The sequence below is a fragment of the Balaenoptera borealis genome, assembly GCF_965194805.1.
Source record: "Balaenoptera borealis genome assembly, chromosome: 9".
Classification (NCBI taxonomy): Eukaryota; Metazoa; Chordata; class Mammalia; order Artiodactyla; family Balaenopteridae; genus Balaenoptera; species Balaenoptera borealis.
The window spans coordinates 4456998-4473288 of NC_138873.1; the positions used below are offsets into that span (position 1 = coordinate 4456998).

General features: G+C 39.5%; 2 long non-coding RNA genes across 2 annotated transcripts in view; one reads left to right on the forward strand and one right to left on the reverse strand.

Annotated features, from left to right (window-relative positions):
• LOC309634530 overlaps nt 1-9906 on the forward strand; it is a 24299-nt gene extending 14393 nt beyond the window's left edge. Inside the window, exon 2 of the long non-coding RNA XR_014248185.1 lies at nt 272-9906. This is a non-coding gene — a long non-coding RNA (uncharacterized lncRNA). The remainder of the gene's footprint in view (nt 1-271) is intronic.
• LOC309634532 overlaps nt 7641-16291 on the reverse strand; it is a 22165-nt gene continuing 13514 nt past the window's right edge. Inside the window, exon 2 of the long non-coding RNA XR_014248187.1 lies at nt 7641-14414. This is a non-coding gene — a long non-coding RNA (uncharacterized lncRNA). The remainder of the gene's footprint in view (nt 14415-16291) is intronic.

Genomic DNA, 16291 nt, shown 5'->3' on the forward strand with positions numbered 1-16291 from the left:
GCTAATGCAGGGGACACGGGTTCGAGCCCTGGTCTGGGAAGATCCCACATGCCGCAGAGCAACTAGGCCCGTGAGCCACAATTACTGAGCCTGCGCGTCTGGAGCCTGTACTCTGCAACAAGAGAGGCCACGATAGTGAGAGGCCCGCGCACTGCGATGAAGAGTGGCCCCCGCTTGCCGCAACTAGAGAAAGCCCTAGCACAGAAACGAAGACCCAACATAGCAATCAATCAATCAATAAATAAATCTTAAAAAAAAAAAAAAAAAGAAGGCCAATCCTGCTTTTAAGTTAAAAGTCTGTTGTAAATTTAGCTTTTAGGATTGTTTGGCAGCTTAAATGTCTTTGCTTGTTGTTATTGTATTTTTTTTTTTCCAGCAGAGAAGTCTGACTTAAAAACCTTATGGCAGAGGAAAGAAGTTATGTCTATGCACTAGGCTGAGCGTTGTACAACTGGCATTTTTCAAGCTAAACTGTGCTGGGATATCATGATATCTGCTCTACCTCTTATGAGAGTCTAAAGTAAGCCAGTTGACTCATATTTATATTCATGGAGTCCTTATTATTTCACAAGTGATTATATTACATAAATAAATAAGACACATGTTGGCCGTCAATGAGCTTTTGGACTAGTGGAGAAGACTAAGATGTTAAAAACAACAAAGAAACAAGTCCATAAAGTGCTATGGGGGTAAATTTAAAATAGCTGCAAATTCTTTGCCACTCTTCCTATCAATAAGTAGAAATCTATTTCCTCTCCCATTGATTCTGAGTAGGCTCAGTTAGCCTGCCTAGTAGAACTGTCATACTACTCTGTGTCAGCTTCCAAACTTAGACCTTAAGAGAATGGTAACCTCCACTTCTGTCCCTTGGTCACTTGCTGTTGGAACCCAACTGTCATGCCATGACAAAGCACATGTGGAAAAGACAAGACCTGCAACAAAGCCTCAGCTGAGATTCCAGCCACATCTGGTATCAACTGGCCGGCCATGTGAGTGAGGGGACCTTGGAAATGAGTTCTATGACGGAGTGGAGATTCCTACCGAGCTCTGTCCAAATCACACATCGTGGGCAAAATAAATAAACGTTATTGTTTTAAGCCATAAAGTTTTTGGTGGATAAATAACCAGAACATCTATAAATTTCTATGAGGGAAATACTCTGGCAACCATGAGAGCAAATATAGTAGACATCTGACTTCTTACCTTCTCTGAAGTTTTAACACAAATTGCTCTCATAAAGCAGTATATACATACATATATATAATTTACTCTATTAAAAGGTAAAGAATCTCAGATTACAAGAGTATCATTGTATCATTGAATAGACATTTGTAAAAAAAATTTTTTTTGATATATCACAAATGTTTGGGCATGTCTACATGAATCTAGATTGTTATTTAGTTTTTCAGATACTTCTTTCACTCAGTCTTGTCACCTTTTTTTGGATCCATATTTTCCTGAGGATGTTATGAGTTTTTATAGGTATAAATTTTCCTGTTTTATCTTATTTATAAATTACAACTTTTTATTATTGTGAATATACTTCTCTCCTTGTTAAATTTTACCTTTTTATTAAACTGCATTTTCCTGGTCCATCTTCTCTCAGTCCTTTCCCAAGAGTTTATCTCTCAAAAGCAATATATTGTTAGACTTTCTTGTAATCTGACAGTCTTACCATAGAGTAATTTATTTGTTTATACTTGTATGATTAATACATTTGGTTTTATGCTTTCCTCTGTTTCATTAAATAGGTAAGGAGTGCCTAGCTTTTCCTTTATTTCAAGTAATCTCAAAAGAACTAGACATAGTACATGACAACTTTTTAACATTTTTTTAAACATCTTTATTGGAGTATAATTGCTTTACAATGGTGTGTTAGTTTCTGCTATATAACAAAGTGAATCAGCTATACGTATACATATATCCCCATATTTCCTCCCTCTTGCTTCTCTCTCCCACCCTCCCTAACCCACCCCTCTAGGTGGTCACAAAGCACCGAGTTGATCTCCCTGTGCTATGCAGCTGCTTCCCACTAGCTATCTATTTTACATGTGATAGTGTATATAAGTCCATGCCACTCTCTCACTTCGTCCCAGCTTAACCTTGCCCCTCCCTGTGTCCTCAAGTCCTTTCTCTACGTCTGAGTCTTTATTCTTGTCCTGCCCCTAGGTTCTTCAGAACCTTTTTTTTTTTTTTTTTTTTAGACTCCATATATATGTGTTAGCATACGGTATTTGTTTTTCTCTTTCTGACTTACTTCACTTTGTATGACAGTCTCTAGGTCCATCCACCTCACCACAAATAACTCAATTTCATTTCTTTTTATGGCTGAGTAATATTCCATTGTATATATGTACTACATCTTCTGTATCCATTCATCTGTCGATGGACACTTAGGTTGCTTCCATGTCCTGGCTATTGTAAATAGTGCTGCAATGAACATTGTGGTACATGACTCTTTTTGAATTATGGTTTTCTCAGGGTGTATGCCCAGTATTGGGATTGCTGGGTCGTATGGTAGTTCTATTTTTAGTTTTTTAAGGAACCTCCATACTGTTCTCCACAGTGGCTGTATCAATTTACATTCCCACCAAGAGGATATGAGGGTTCCCTTTTCTCCACACCCTCTCCAGCATTGTTTGTAGATTTTTTTGATGATGGCCATTCTGACTGGTGTGAGGTGATACCTCATTGTAGTTTTGATTTGCATTTCTCTAATGATTAGTGATGTTGAGCATCCTTTCATGTGTTTGTTGGCAATCTGTATATCTTCTTTGGACAAATGTCTATTTAAGTCTTCTGCTCATTTTTGGATTGGGTTGTTTGTTTTTTTCATATTGAACTGCATCAGCTTCTTGTATATTTTGGAGATTAATCCTTTGTCAGTTGCTTCATTTGCAAATATTTTCTCCCATTCTGAAGGTTGTCTTTTCGTCTTGTTTATGGTTTCCTTTGCTGTGCAAAAGCTTTTAAGTTTCATTAGGTCCCATTTGTCTATTTTTGCTTTTATTTCCATTTTTCTAGGAGGTGGGTCAAAAAGGATCTTGCTGTGATTTATGTTCTAGAATGTTCTGCCTATGTTTTCCTCTAAGAGTTTTATAGTGGCTGGCCTTACATTTAGGTCTTTAACCCAGTTTGAGTTTATATTTGTGTATGGTGTTAGGGAGTATTCTAATTTCATTCTTTTACATGTAGCTGTCCAGTTTTCCCAGCACCGCTTATTAAAGAGGCTGTCTTTTCTCCATTGTATATCCTTGCCTCCTTTATCAAAGATAACACAACTTTTTAACATTTTATGATATAAATTACCACAGAAATTTGACATAAGAACTGACATGAATTTCATATTAATCTCTAATATATGTGAAGATTTTATAGTTTTAAAAGTACTCTCATAAATATTATCTCTTCTCATTCTTATTATTGTTATTTTATCCTCATTTTACACTTGATGAATTCAAGATTTCAAGAGGTTTATTGACTTTTTTTTAAACATCTTTATTGGAGTATAATTGCTTTACAATGGTGTGTTAGTTTCTGCTTTATAAAAAAGTGAATCAGCTATACATACACATATGTCCCCATATCTCCTCCCTCTTGCATCTCCCTCCCATCCTCCTTATCCCACCCCTCTAGCCAGTAATTATGAAGTGGAGAACCAAATGCCTTTTTTATTTTTTAAAAAAGAAAAGCCAGGACACTTTCATTCGTTCCACTCTACCATAATCAGGAGCAAGTGCTGGGCCAGAGGCATAGCTGGTCCCCATCCTGCCTCTTACCTTAACACGTGTGGTCACTGGTCACCCCCAAGCCTTTGCTCTAACCTCAGCCTAAAGAGGAGGCGTCACTTCCTCTGATGGCCCAGCTTGGCTCAGCCAGGCACTTCTCTCTCCCTCTCCAAGTGTAACTGTTGCTCACAGAGAACGTCTCCTGCTTGGTCCCCAGGTGTTGAGTACATATGTCTTTGAGTTCAAGTTCTAACCATGTGGGTGGGTGCCTGCTTGGGTCCAGCACTTCCTGTGACTAGATAAGTCAACCTGTCTGAGTAGGTGATTCTAAGAATACAGCTTGTCTACAGGTGTAAATCACTTTCTCCACAATCAGATTTGGTAGTAATAAAGGCAATATTCTGTTCTCCAAATTACCTAACTCTTGGTTCAGAATTTGGGCAAAAAAGAGATGTGTTATTATGAAGGACCCTCTTGAACCTCAATTGATGATGTGTGAAATAATCTGAATCCTCTTACTTAATTTTAATTTTGTGGGGAAAATGGCCTGCAGTACCCTTTAACTACTCTGACACTATTATCTTGTCTGCAGTCACAAATGTTGGCTCTGGGAAGGTTTTCTCCACCGTTTCAAAAGTAGGTCAGCAAAAGCTCACAGTGATTGAAATAATTTGAGGGGAGGAAGATTATATTTAGATGATCCTTCAAACAAAGGCAATCCATTAAGTCAGCTAAGCCATTTAAGGAAGCGTTTGGGGGATGAGATATGATAATACCAGAGGATGAATATTCTGTAATGTCATCTCAACGTCTGTTTAGGTCAGAATTTAAAAGTACAGAGCTTTTTGAAAATGAAATACACACACCCATGCATTCTGGTATTCCCAAATCAGAGTATAGAAAAACAAGATAGAAATGCTTACATTCAACAAATATTTAACCAGTGTCAATTACATGTAACAAACTGAAAAAGGAACACAAAATAAATCAGATATGGACCCTGACCACAAAGAATTTATCCACTAAGAGAGGAAATATAGCAAGCACATACAATTCTAAAATACAAGGTAATTTGCCTTTAAAATGTATAAAGATATTAGGGATTTGGAGAAAGGAGGTGCAGCTTCCATTCCTGGTGGAAGAGGGTTCAGTGGTTAAGGAAGGGAGAGAGGAGGTGGCATCAGAGCCAAGCTCTACAGAACAGGTGAGATGATTTGAGGTGGAGAGTTGGAGGAATCTGAGAGAAAATCTTTAAGTCAGAGTGAGCAGCATTAATACAAGTAAGGGGAACTTTTTTTCTTAGTTTCCAATAAGGCAAAACAAGCTGTAACAGAAGCTCTTGGTACATGGAAGGACTGCCAATCCAAGGGTGCGAAATTATGAACCAAAACAAGAATGGCTCCACTTCTGTGGAACCTAGTGTTCGTGAGGGGATGAGAAATGAGGGTTAGATGGGTAGATTGGGGCCAGTTTACTGAGGACTTTAAATATCAAGTTAAAAAGTTTGGGACACTTATTCTTTACACAAAGAGAGAGCTATTGAGGGTTTTTGAGCAGGTTTGTGACAAAAATCAGTATTGTTCTTGCAAAAAAAAAAAAAATTAACCTAGCAAGAGTGCATACGAATAAAGAAGAGGTGAGAGGGGCCACAGGCAAGGCTATAGTAAAGACTAAGGTCATTAATGCAGATATGGAATGCTTCAGTGGCAGCCGGATTGATGAGAAGAGGAGAGAAGTGAGAGATGTTATAGAATGAAACAAAGAAGAGTGAACAACAGACAAGAGATTGAGTGTGAGGGAGAAGGAGCTGGTGGAGGGAAAAGAGAGATGTTTCCCTCTCTGAATACACCATCGATGATTTACCTTCTCTCTCTTCTCAACACATAACCTAACACCTGAAAATGAAGCTCTGAACGTGCTTCCTAAATTAATTAAATGTCACTATGTTCCCTAATTTTATGAGGCCCAAGTGTATCTAACATCATAAGAATTTCCCGAGGGAAAAAAGCCCAGTGCCTTCCTGGGGAACCAAAGTCACCTACCCGCCTGGCATCCAGCCTGCTGGCCAAGGACTCTGCCCTCATGCCCATTCTTCACTTTCTAGTTCACTCTGTGTTTAAACAGAGTCAGCAAGAATCAGGATACATCTTACATTCCAGTTTCCCCAGGAGTAATTGTACTTCACATATTTTTTAATAGGTGTCTCATAAAGGCAGTTACCTTCCACTTGGACCTACCCGGGAGGATGGAATCTTACTGACTCCTAGTACTGTATTGCTCTAAGTCAATTTGTCAGGCACAGGGGTTTACCACTTGATAAAGCTGCAGTTCATTTGTCACTACCAAGTAGCACATCAGTTTATTATTTGTTTCCCAAAGTAGGCAAAACAAACTTCAACAAACAGTCATAGCACATGGATGGAATGCTAACCTAACCACTGAAAGTATTTCTTTTTCATACAAAAGAGCATCCTAGTAAAGGAAACTTCTCCAACTGTGCTACAAAAAAAGAGTGAAGATAACAAGCTTAATACTAACCATGCAGCCGAAGAACTGATTGCCTAGGTCTGCTCATTTTGTCACTGGCTTCCATTTTTCTAGATTTCCCAACAGACAGCCATTACTATTAAATGGTGATCATTACTGTTAATGACTGCCTGATGTAGAAATGGGTTATTATTATTAATTATGAGCTCACAGAGCATAACTCTGAGATCCAAAGAGGTTAAGTAACTGGCACAACTCACAGATTGTGGCACGTCCCCTGATTTATTAAAAAAAAATAAAATAAAAGTTTATTTTTAAATTTCTCATTTTATAATTGCATTGATTTGTCAGCTCCCATCACTTGTTATTTTCTCCACATTTCTAAAGATTTCCCACAAAGAAGGAAATTGCATTAGCTGCATTTTCAAGAAAGCACAGAGGAAGTGAATCTGAAGTTTCTTTCATTATGTTGTGACAATGGAGTTGACGTTTAGAAGTAGAGTGCAGGTGTTTATAAAAGATAGAGAGACCTGGAACATGGGTGTCTAGAATGGTCTTATTCTGCACATCACAGAGTGGGAGCCGGCATTACTTATACCACAGAAACCCTCCCTAAGTTACTCAAAGGGCAGAACTGTTCCGATAATAGCATGCGTGGTCCCATTATCTCTGAAGGGACTGGCATAGAAGCTGCAATTTATTTTATAAAAAATGAATAAATACTTACAATGAGCTGGGCACAATGCCCAGTGGAAAAGTACACCCAGTCCTATCAAAAGAAGACACTTTACGCACATGGGCCAGTATTGTCTCTCTCTCTCCACTCAATGATGAAGGAGAATGATTTGTGTTCGTAAAGAACATCATGGTACTGGGAACAAATTATTTTTTAAAAGAGGCATTTCTTTGTAAAGGAAAATAAGGTTCACCTTTGAATGACTTTCTGGGTTTTTTAACCCTCTCTTGGGTGGAAGCAGAAGAGGAGGTAGGTGAAGGATAAAGAAGAATGGAGCATTTTTTCTGATCCAGGCAATGATTTTAAAAAGTTTTTGTTACTTATGGAAATATTTATTCAAAGTCTTTTTGTTTTGTTCCAGTGTTTAACATTTAATAGAAATCCATGTTATTCATGTGACCATAGGGATCTCATTTCCATAGCAAATTCTTTCTGTTGAAATAGCTGACAATTTAGAACATCTCAGACTTTTAAAACATTTACTTTTAATTTTGCAAGCATGATAGGGATTAATGCATGACAGTCCAACTAAAGCTTTGTTTTGTCCCCAAGACTCATGGATCAAACAACAGAATGACTTTCTGTGGCCGTTCTTCCTGCAGCTGAGAAGGATGAGAGGTGCCTTTGGCTCATGGACAATCTGTCTGGAAGCCTCTAGCCCGCAGCGGGTGTATTACTCTCATCGATAGATGTCTGGACTCCAGCTGGATGTCTGGGTGGCAGTACCAGCACCTCAGCTTGATGGAAGAGCCCCACAATGCCATTACTAAAGGTGATGTTTTAATAGCAATCAGACACATCTCTCTTCTCTAAAACGTCACTAAGCTTCCATCAAACTGTGTATCACCTGCCTTAGGAGCACATACCAGATATCCCTTGTGCTACAGCCACTTAGCCTTCCTTAGAATTGTGACCAAAATGCATGTTTTAACCTCCGGCAGCTGCTGACTTTGACTGAGTCTCTTGTCTTTGCTTATCTTGTCACAGGAACAAATTTTCAGGCTGAGAAACGGCGACAGTCCCCATCAGTCATGGGCCTTGGCTTCTTGGTTTCTTCGCGCATGATAGTTGCATGAAAATCCATTCACAGAAGTCTGGATGGTGGGAGACCATGACTCTTGGTAAGCAGAAGGAAAGAAAGACTTTGTGTAGGAGTACACATTTTTGATGAAGCAATCCAACTCTTGTGACACAGAAGAAAGCGTGGCACTTTTTGCAGGAGTGGGTGACACAGGATTTGGGGGAAAATCAGAAATACAGAATCAGTTCATGAGGGCTAAACCAAGGTCAAAGCATTAAAAAAACAGATTTTATTGACTTCTTGGTGCTAACTTCAGAGAATGAAGCAGGGGAAAGATATAAGTACACCTCTTTTTTACTTGAAAAGGAATACATGTAATTTGGAGTGGAAGCCAAATAGGAATTAAATTATCATGTTCTTCATAGAGAAGACAAAGACATTTAAGTGAAGTAAACAGGATATAAATAAAATTTAAAAATTATGAAAAGTAATGAAGGACACAAATATCTAATATCTTGTCATCAACAAGAATTTACTGAACATCCAATAAGTTTAAGGCATCATGCTATCTCTCTACCAGGAAAAATAATGTGAGGGAAGGCTAACGTTTCCAAAGTCCTGAAAGCCTGAGATTGCGTCCCATCTGTGCTCTTACTAGAGAAAGCAAATAATGACACTAACCCTGAACTTAGATTCCCTCATGTAATAATTGAGAATAATATTTACCATTGGCGCTATTGTGGGAATCAAAACAATCTATTAATCATTTATTTTATTAGTTTAATTAATACTTATAGAGCACTGTCTGTTCATTTGGGTCCATTCTGGGAATTCAGAATAATATGGTTAATAAAAGAGGCAAAACTCCTTGCCCTCAAAGGGCTTAAATTCTGGTGGGAAATATGGTCAATAAACAACATAATCATAAATGTATGGTAGGCAGCAAATAGTGCTAAGTGATAAAGTAAGTCGGTATTGGGGGATAGAAAAAGTTTGGTAATATGAAAATTTATGTAGGGTGGCCATGGAAAGCCTCACAGAAACTGTGAAATTGGGGTAAAGGAATAAAGATGGTGAGAAAATGAGTCATGCGGATATCTGGGTGAAAATTCAAACAATAATTTTATTGGATTTGATGTACTGATTCTAAAAATTTATCAATATATGAGAAAATAAAGAGCCAAATAGTCAAATGAGTAAAAGAAAAAGTGAAGACTGTCCCATTGTCTGCTGAAACTTATAAAACTAGGGTAATTAAAAATATCATGTCCTGCAGAGTTAAAGAAATAAGCAAAATAAAAGACCTCAAAAGAGATCCACACTTATGAAGGCTGGACTTGGAATCATTCTAGATCATGGGGAAAAGCATGGACTGTCCAAAATCTGTTAGGGAACTGGTGGTTAGTCACATGGAAAAAAAAAAAGAAAATAACTTTCCTATATAATACCAGATATAAGAACCAATTCTGAGATAAATTGAGATCAAAAGTTAACAACAAGTTTGAAAATTTAGAAAGACAATATAAATGTTTTTTAAATTCTTGGGTTCCAAAAGATTTCTTAAACATATTTTAAAAAGTACAAACATGAAGAAAAATGACTGGTAAATCTGACTGTTAAAATATAAAACTTCAGTCCATCAAAAGATAGTATAAAAGAAAGGCATAAACTCAGAGGAGATATTTATAATGCATAAAACCAACAAAGGAATCGAGTCCAGAATAAACATTTACATAAAAACACATGTATAGACACATAAACATATACTCATTATATATATATATATATATATACATATAAATACACACAGGTGACATATGTATATATGGGTATATGTATGCATGTGTATGTATCACATAAATCATTAAAAGTTACAAAACACCCAACTGAAAAATGAGCAAAAGACTAAAGCAGAAATTTTACAAAATAGGAAACAGGAATAGCCAGTAAAATTTTACATACCTTATAAATAAAAACTTAGGCTCTGTCAATATCAAGGGCCAGGAGATGTCACTATTGGTCACTATTGGTAGAAGTGTAAACTGGTACAACCACTTTGGAAATGACTTTATCAATATCAGCTAAAGTTAATAATCACATACCTCTTACACTGTGATTCCATTTCTCAAAAAACTTACACATGAGCAACAGGAGGTATAAACAATATTCCATGGCAGCATAGTTTATAATATCAAAAAACTCAACATCTGTTAACACAAGTATGCTGTATTTATACAGTGGAATACTACACAGCAGGAATAATTAATGAATAGCAATAAAACATAACAATACAGATGAATCTCCAGAATATAACATAACATGGAAGCAAATTGTAGAATACGTATATCTATTAACATAAAATTCAGAGCAAGCAAAACCAAGCTACAGGGCAAGAGGGAATGGGATCTGGAAGGGCCATTCAGAACTTTCCAGCGTCACTAGTTATTTATTCTGTTTCTTATGTTGGTGAGAGAGTATACCCGGGTCCACGAAATTGTTATTCTTTCCAATTTACACATATGCTCTATTATTATGTATCTCTTCACTATTTACTTCAACCAGTATTTTTGAAAGAGTGAATATCAAGTGAAATGAGAAGAGAATGAGCGTATTTTGGTTGTGGAGGGGAAAATATCTCTCAGAATGTAGGTATAGGGATGCTGAAGCAATCGGAGGCTTTTATTTTCCTCGCTTTGTTGTTACCTTGGGAAAGATTAAGGATGTCTCATTACTGATGATAAGGATCCAGTAAAGAGTTTTAAGACACAGAAGAGAGAGGAGCTATTCAATAATATTAGCATCTTGGGAAGATAAAAAAGGCAGATAATTCAAAGCACAGTGTAGGGGTGGTGGTACTGAGAGTGAAGTAGACAGTTCCGGGAGGAGGGGATGACAGTGGTACAGACAAGTGGTGTGAGCGACAGGGAACTCTGCTCAATATTCTGTAATAACCTAAATAGGAAAATAATTTGAAAAAGAATAGATACATGGATACGTAAAACGGAATCACTTGGCTGTACACCTGAAACTAACACAACGTTGTTAATCAACTATACTCCAATATAAAATAAAAATTAAAAAAAGAGCTTGTGGAAAATAGACTTTGCAGACAGAATGTGGACAGCACTGGGCCCCATCCTGAGGATGCAGAAAAGGAGCAGTTGGGTTTCCCATAGACACAGAAGTGAACGAATATCCACGAATGTGAGTGTAGTTGATGATGATGGGCAAGAGGTCCCAAGAGTTAAGTAGGAGACTGGGGAGGAGCCCAGGAAGTCAGCGATGGGCGTGCAGATGTGTGAAGGGAGAGGTCAGGAAATGGTCAACCGTGAAAACAGGAACCTGGGAACGTGGCTGCCATGAATTGTAGCACAGGGATTACCTCTGAGGAAAGATAAGCGTAGGCTACTGGGTCAGAAATCTTTTATTCCATTAAGATTAAAAGTGATCTGAAGTAAACATGGGGGAAAGTCACCTTTCTTTAAATCTGGATGTTAGAAGTGAGTGCTTATATTATTCTCTATCCTTAGAGAGAGATTTTAAATATTTCTTCGTGTAAAATATCCTACCTATTATTTTAATTTTCTAAAAATAAAACTGTGCAAAACGCTTTGCATGGAAAAAAAACCATGGAATTGAGGAAGTTGCACAAAAGTCGGGATGCCCGGTGTCCTTTCTGCCCTCATAACCCCGCTATGTCCATGGACTTGAAATTTAAATGTCAAGAGGATTCAGCCACCATCTCCTCACCTGTCTAAATGGAAACTCTTCCATTTGAACCTTGGTTTTCCAGGAAAAGTAGGGGGATTGACACAGCTGCTCGAATGATCATTTTAATAAATATCAATAAGCTGCTCTGGTGATGTTTTCAACAGGCTTTCACATAAAAAGGAACTTGAAGAAATGAAATGATGGAAATAAAGTATCCTGATGCTGGGGACTGGGAGAATTACTTTAAAAAGCCCCAAATTCTGAAAAGCAGTCAGTGTGCCTATTGACCTGTCTGAAAAGTTACATGTGGGCTGGTCCCTCTTGCTATGCCAGAAACTCTCATACCTCCAGAGCTGTAATCCTCCTTAAAAATGGCACATGAGGGGGCAATGACACCGTGGTCCTAGTCTGGGTGCTAATCGAGGGCTGATCGATCTTATCCCTTTGTTCCTCAGAGGGTCCCCTGTACGGTATTGCATGTCACTGTTACAACCATCCATCTGAGCCACTTAATGCTCAATTTAACTCAGGAGGTGGTAAATTCTCTTTGGGCAGTTAATGACATCTGAAAGAGTCATCTCTCCCTTTGGGGTATTTTTCTCTACCAACTCTGTGAAGAGAACCTGTCCTTGGCATCGTTAAACCCAAGAGAAAGGAGATTTAACTGCACTGGATAATTAAAAACAAAAGTTTAATGGATAAGCTAGTGACACAAAAATAACAGAAATTTACCATTGTTTATTCACTGAAAGAGACCCAAAAAATTGTTGGCTTTATCATCAAGGTTTGCATCCAAACACAGCAAGAGTCTCATATTTTTTTAAGTATATTCCATTATCAGTCCTCTAAGTGGGAGTACAGCGCCTAAGGGGAGGTGACATGGAAAATGGACTCTGAGAATATGCACACCTTTACGAGATTTACAGAGTCAGAGAGAAGTCTCATTCTTACCTTCTGTCTATATTACTAAAGCGAGAAGATATGCAGATAGGGAAGACATGCTAAAGGACACATATTTATGTTTTAATAGTTATTAATGTTAATTATCTAGACTCCAAGTGTTCTGGTATTTCACTTCTAATTAGGACGTAAAAAGTCACAAGAAAAATATTACTCCCACCCTAATGATGACCAAAAGCCAATAATCTACAAAATCCTAATTTTCTTGAGTCCATCAGAAAGCTGAGGCCACGGGGCAACAAAATGGACTGAATTCTTGAAAGTAAAAACACCCCTCCTCAAGGAGAAAAGGGCCATGCAGACCACTTCTTTGCAGATCACGAAGGGGGAGGCAGCTTCCACAAAAGAAAAATAAGCAGCCAATATTTTAATGAATTATTGCTACCAAACATGAACAAATATGAGAGTTTAGAATAACTGGGAGCCCCCAGATCAAGGGTCAGTAAACTTTTCTTAAAGGACCAGATAGCAAATATTTTAGAATTTACAAGCCGTGTGGTCTGTGTTGCAGCTACTCAGTTAGTTCTGCTGTCGTAGTGCTTAAGTAGCCACAGATAATGCGTAAGTGGGTGACTGTGGCTGTGTTTCCACAAATCGTACCAACAAAAAAAGGCGGCAGCCCCATGGGCAATAATGTACTGATTTCTGATCAAGTGACTCCCAGTGTCTGAGACGGAATCCAATCTGGTATCATCCTATTTTCTTTGGCTGCCTGAGATGGAGGAGCAATGGTGGCCAAGCAGAAGCTGGCCTCCGCAACTTTCGTGAAAATCAAAGAAGCTGAGTCAAGTCCCCAACCTTTTCGAAGCCAGTTTTACCTTTTAATTTACACTTACACTAAGTAGGCTCCCGGACAAACAGGCCTGTCTCAGTCTGCTCAGACTGAGACCACACAGGCTGGATGGTATAAACAACAGACATTAATGTTTCTGGAAAGTCTGAGATCACAGTGCATTCAGATGTGGTTCCTGGTGAGGACCTTCTTCCTGGCTTGCAGGTGACTGACTTCTGGCTGTGTTCTCACGTGGCAGAGAGAGAGAAAGAGCTCTGGTTTCTTCTTCTTCTTATAAGGCCACTAATCCCAGCATGGGGCCCCACTCTCATGGCCTCATCTAAGCCTAATTACCTCCCAAGGGCCCACTTCCAAATAGCATCACATCAGGGGCTAAGGCTTCAACATATGAATGGCAGGCGGGGCGGGCACCTTCAGCCCATAACAAGCCCAGACCATGCCATTGAAAGTATCCCGAGCTCCATCAGGAAAGCAGAGTCACTGTGAGTGGATGATGGACTCTGGAACACGATGGTGAGTATGTACGCTAATGATACCCCACTTCCCTTCCAAAGGGTCTTACGGTCACTCTCCTGGGTGACTGTACGTGGAGAAAATAGAAAAGACCCAGACATCTCACGGTTGAGTGGACTCGAGCTGGGTTGGCAATGAGCTAGAGAGAAGCAAAGGCATCTTCATGGCATGCCTGTAACAGTGAGGACACACAGGGCTGAAGAAGACATGGAGCTCTGGCCAAAGCCCCTTTCGGTGCCAGGTATGTAGTCCCAACCATACATTCAGGGTCTGAGGAAAAGACCTCAGGGCATGTCCAACTGACAGAGTAGGGCCACAGAAGAGCTAGAGGTGATGTGTCTGAGTTTCTTTGTAAGTGCTCCTCTAGGTCCACAACCAGGCATCACAGTGGTCCCAGGGCAGCCACTGGTCAACAGGACCTGTAGTCACAAATAAGGTCTGGCAGAGAATGAGGCCAAATGGAACCTCGGGGGACCCAGTCTCTCTGCCTCCTTATGTCACCAAGACAAGTTCCAGAGAATAATAGCTGCTTCTTTGCTTTGGCCACCAAGGTTTTCACAAATTCCTCTCTTGGCCAGTGCTAACCCTTTAGGTTATTCTGGTTAACATAGTTCCAGTTTTATCAAGTTGAGGCAGAATGAACTGCCAAAAAGTAGTATTTTTCTATGGAGTGAGGTGTTTCCAGCCAAACTAGCCTGGGAGCTTGGAACTGATTTTGTTTTTTTCATTTTTCACCAGGTAAAAGGGGCTTCCTGTTGCACTATTAAAACTTTAAATTCCCCAAGTCCTCAAAGGCGTAGAAGGCTCGGCATTTAACAGGAAGAAGCTTGTGCCTGTGAGTATCGCGTGTGCCTCGGTGGGTGTGAGGTTAGGAACACGGGGAACACGCAGCCTTCGGAGGAGACTCAGTGCCCGACAGCACCACGTCTGAAGGGGAAATGACCCAGTGCCGTGGCTGTAGGGCTGCTGCCATCTGTTCCCAGTGATCAGGTCTGGGCAAGGGACATCGGCTGAGATATTTTCTTTAGCTACTCGCACAGGAGCTGGTGCAGAGCCCTTTTCCAGAACCCAAATACCATCCTGGGCTGAACAGAAAGGGTTATGACACAGGAAGATCAGCTCCTTCAGTTAACTTACAAAGTCACCTCCAGGCATGCAAAACTCACCCCTGGAACACACAGCCCCATGTTGTCTGCCTAAGGGACCCATAACGATTATTCTCCAATCTCCCTTATAAACAGCTGCTTCTGAATAAAGACAAATTTACTGATGGTGCTTTCTTTTTTTTTTAACAAGACACATTTTTAAAAACAACATATGTGGGTTTTTGGTTTTATATAAATACAATACCTTATTAGGCTAATCTTAGTTACATTTTGCTGTCAGTTATTTCCTACATTATAAAGTATGACACTCCCTTTGTTAAGAAAGACACACACACACACACACACACACACACACACACAATCTCTGGCTGCCACCCTTTTGGGAGGTGCCAGTAAATGCAGCATCTGTTTTCTTCCTGAGGCAGGAGGTGAAGACATGGGAAAGGAGGTGGCAGGTGGAAGCAGAGATGTGACATAACTAGCATGGCTAAGGTGTGCACACTCAGGGTGGTGTAGACATCTCCATGCCTGGGCAATCACAATGGAAGAACAATGGGGGTGAGGATTTAAGGAAATTGTCAAAAGAATGATTGAAACAATGGACTAAAGAGCTCAAGCCTGGCAGGAACAGGGACTGTTCCATCCCCATCTATATGCTGAGCATTTCAGCTCATATGGTCACTTCTCAGATAAGGCTCTTGTTCGAAAAATGCCATTTGAATCTGTAGTGTTTAAGTCTGACTGTGTTTGTAAGCATGTTCTATGTATAAGAAGATAACACTTTCTCCTTTAACAAATTCCCCTGGAAATGTACAATAGATCCAACGCCAAAAAAAAATTGTACTTCTTGTTCTTTTTACAATTTTAAATGGTTCCAGACTGGTAGGGTAGAAGATTTGGAGAGTTGAGAAGGGGTCTGTCTAGCCATGAAATCATGCAGTCACGGGGACTCAGGCTCTGTTGCTTTCAGGACGTGTGTTTTCCATCTGGTCAGGGGATAGGAAAAGATCACAAAGGAGCATGTGTGGAAAAACGGAAGTGACACTCATCACTTCCACTCCTGTTGTGTTGCTTCCATCTAACAGCAAGGGAGACGAGGAAATGCAGGCTGCTGTGTGCCCAGCAGGAAGGGGAGAAGACAAATTTCTGGGAGCAGCTGGCTTTTGCCACAGAAGAGAAGCCCAGAGAAGACTGAGATATAAGAGAAAGAAAGTACCTGGGACCTGAGATTCTGTT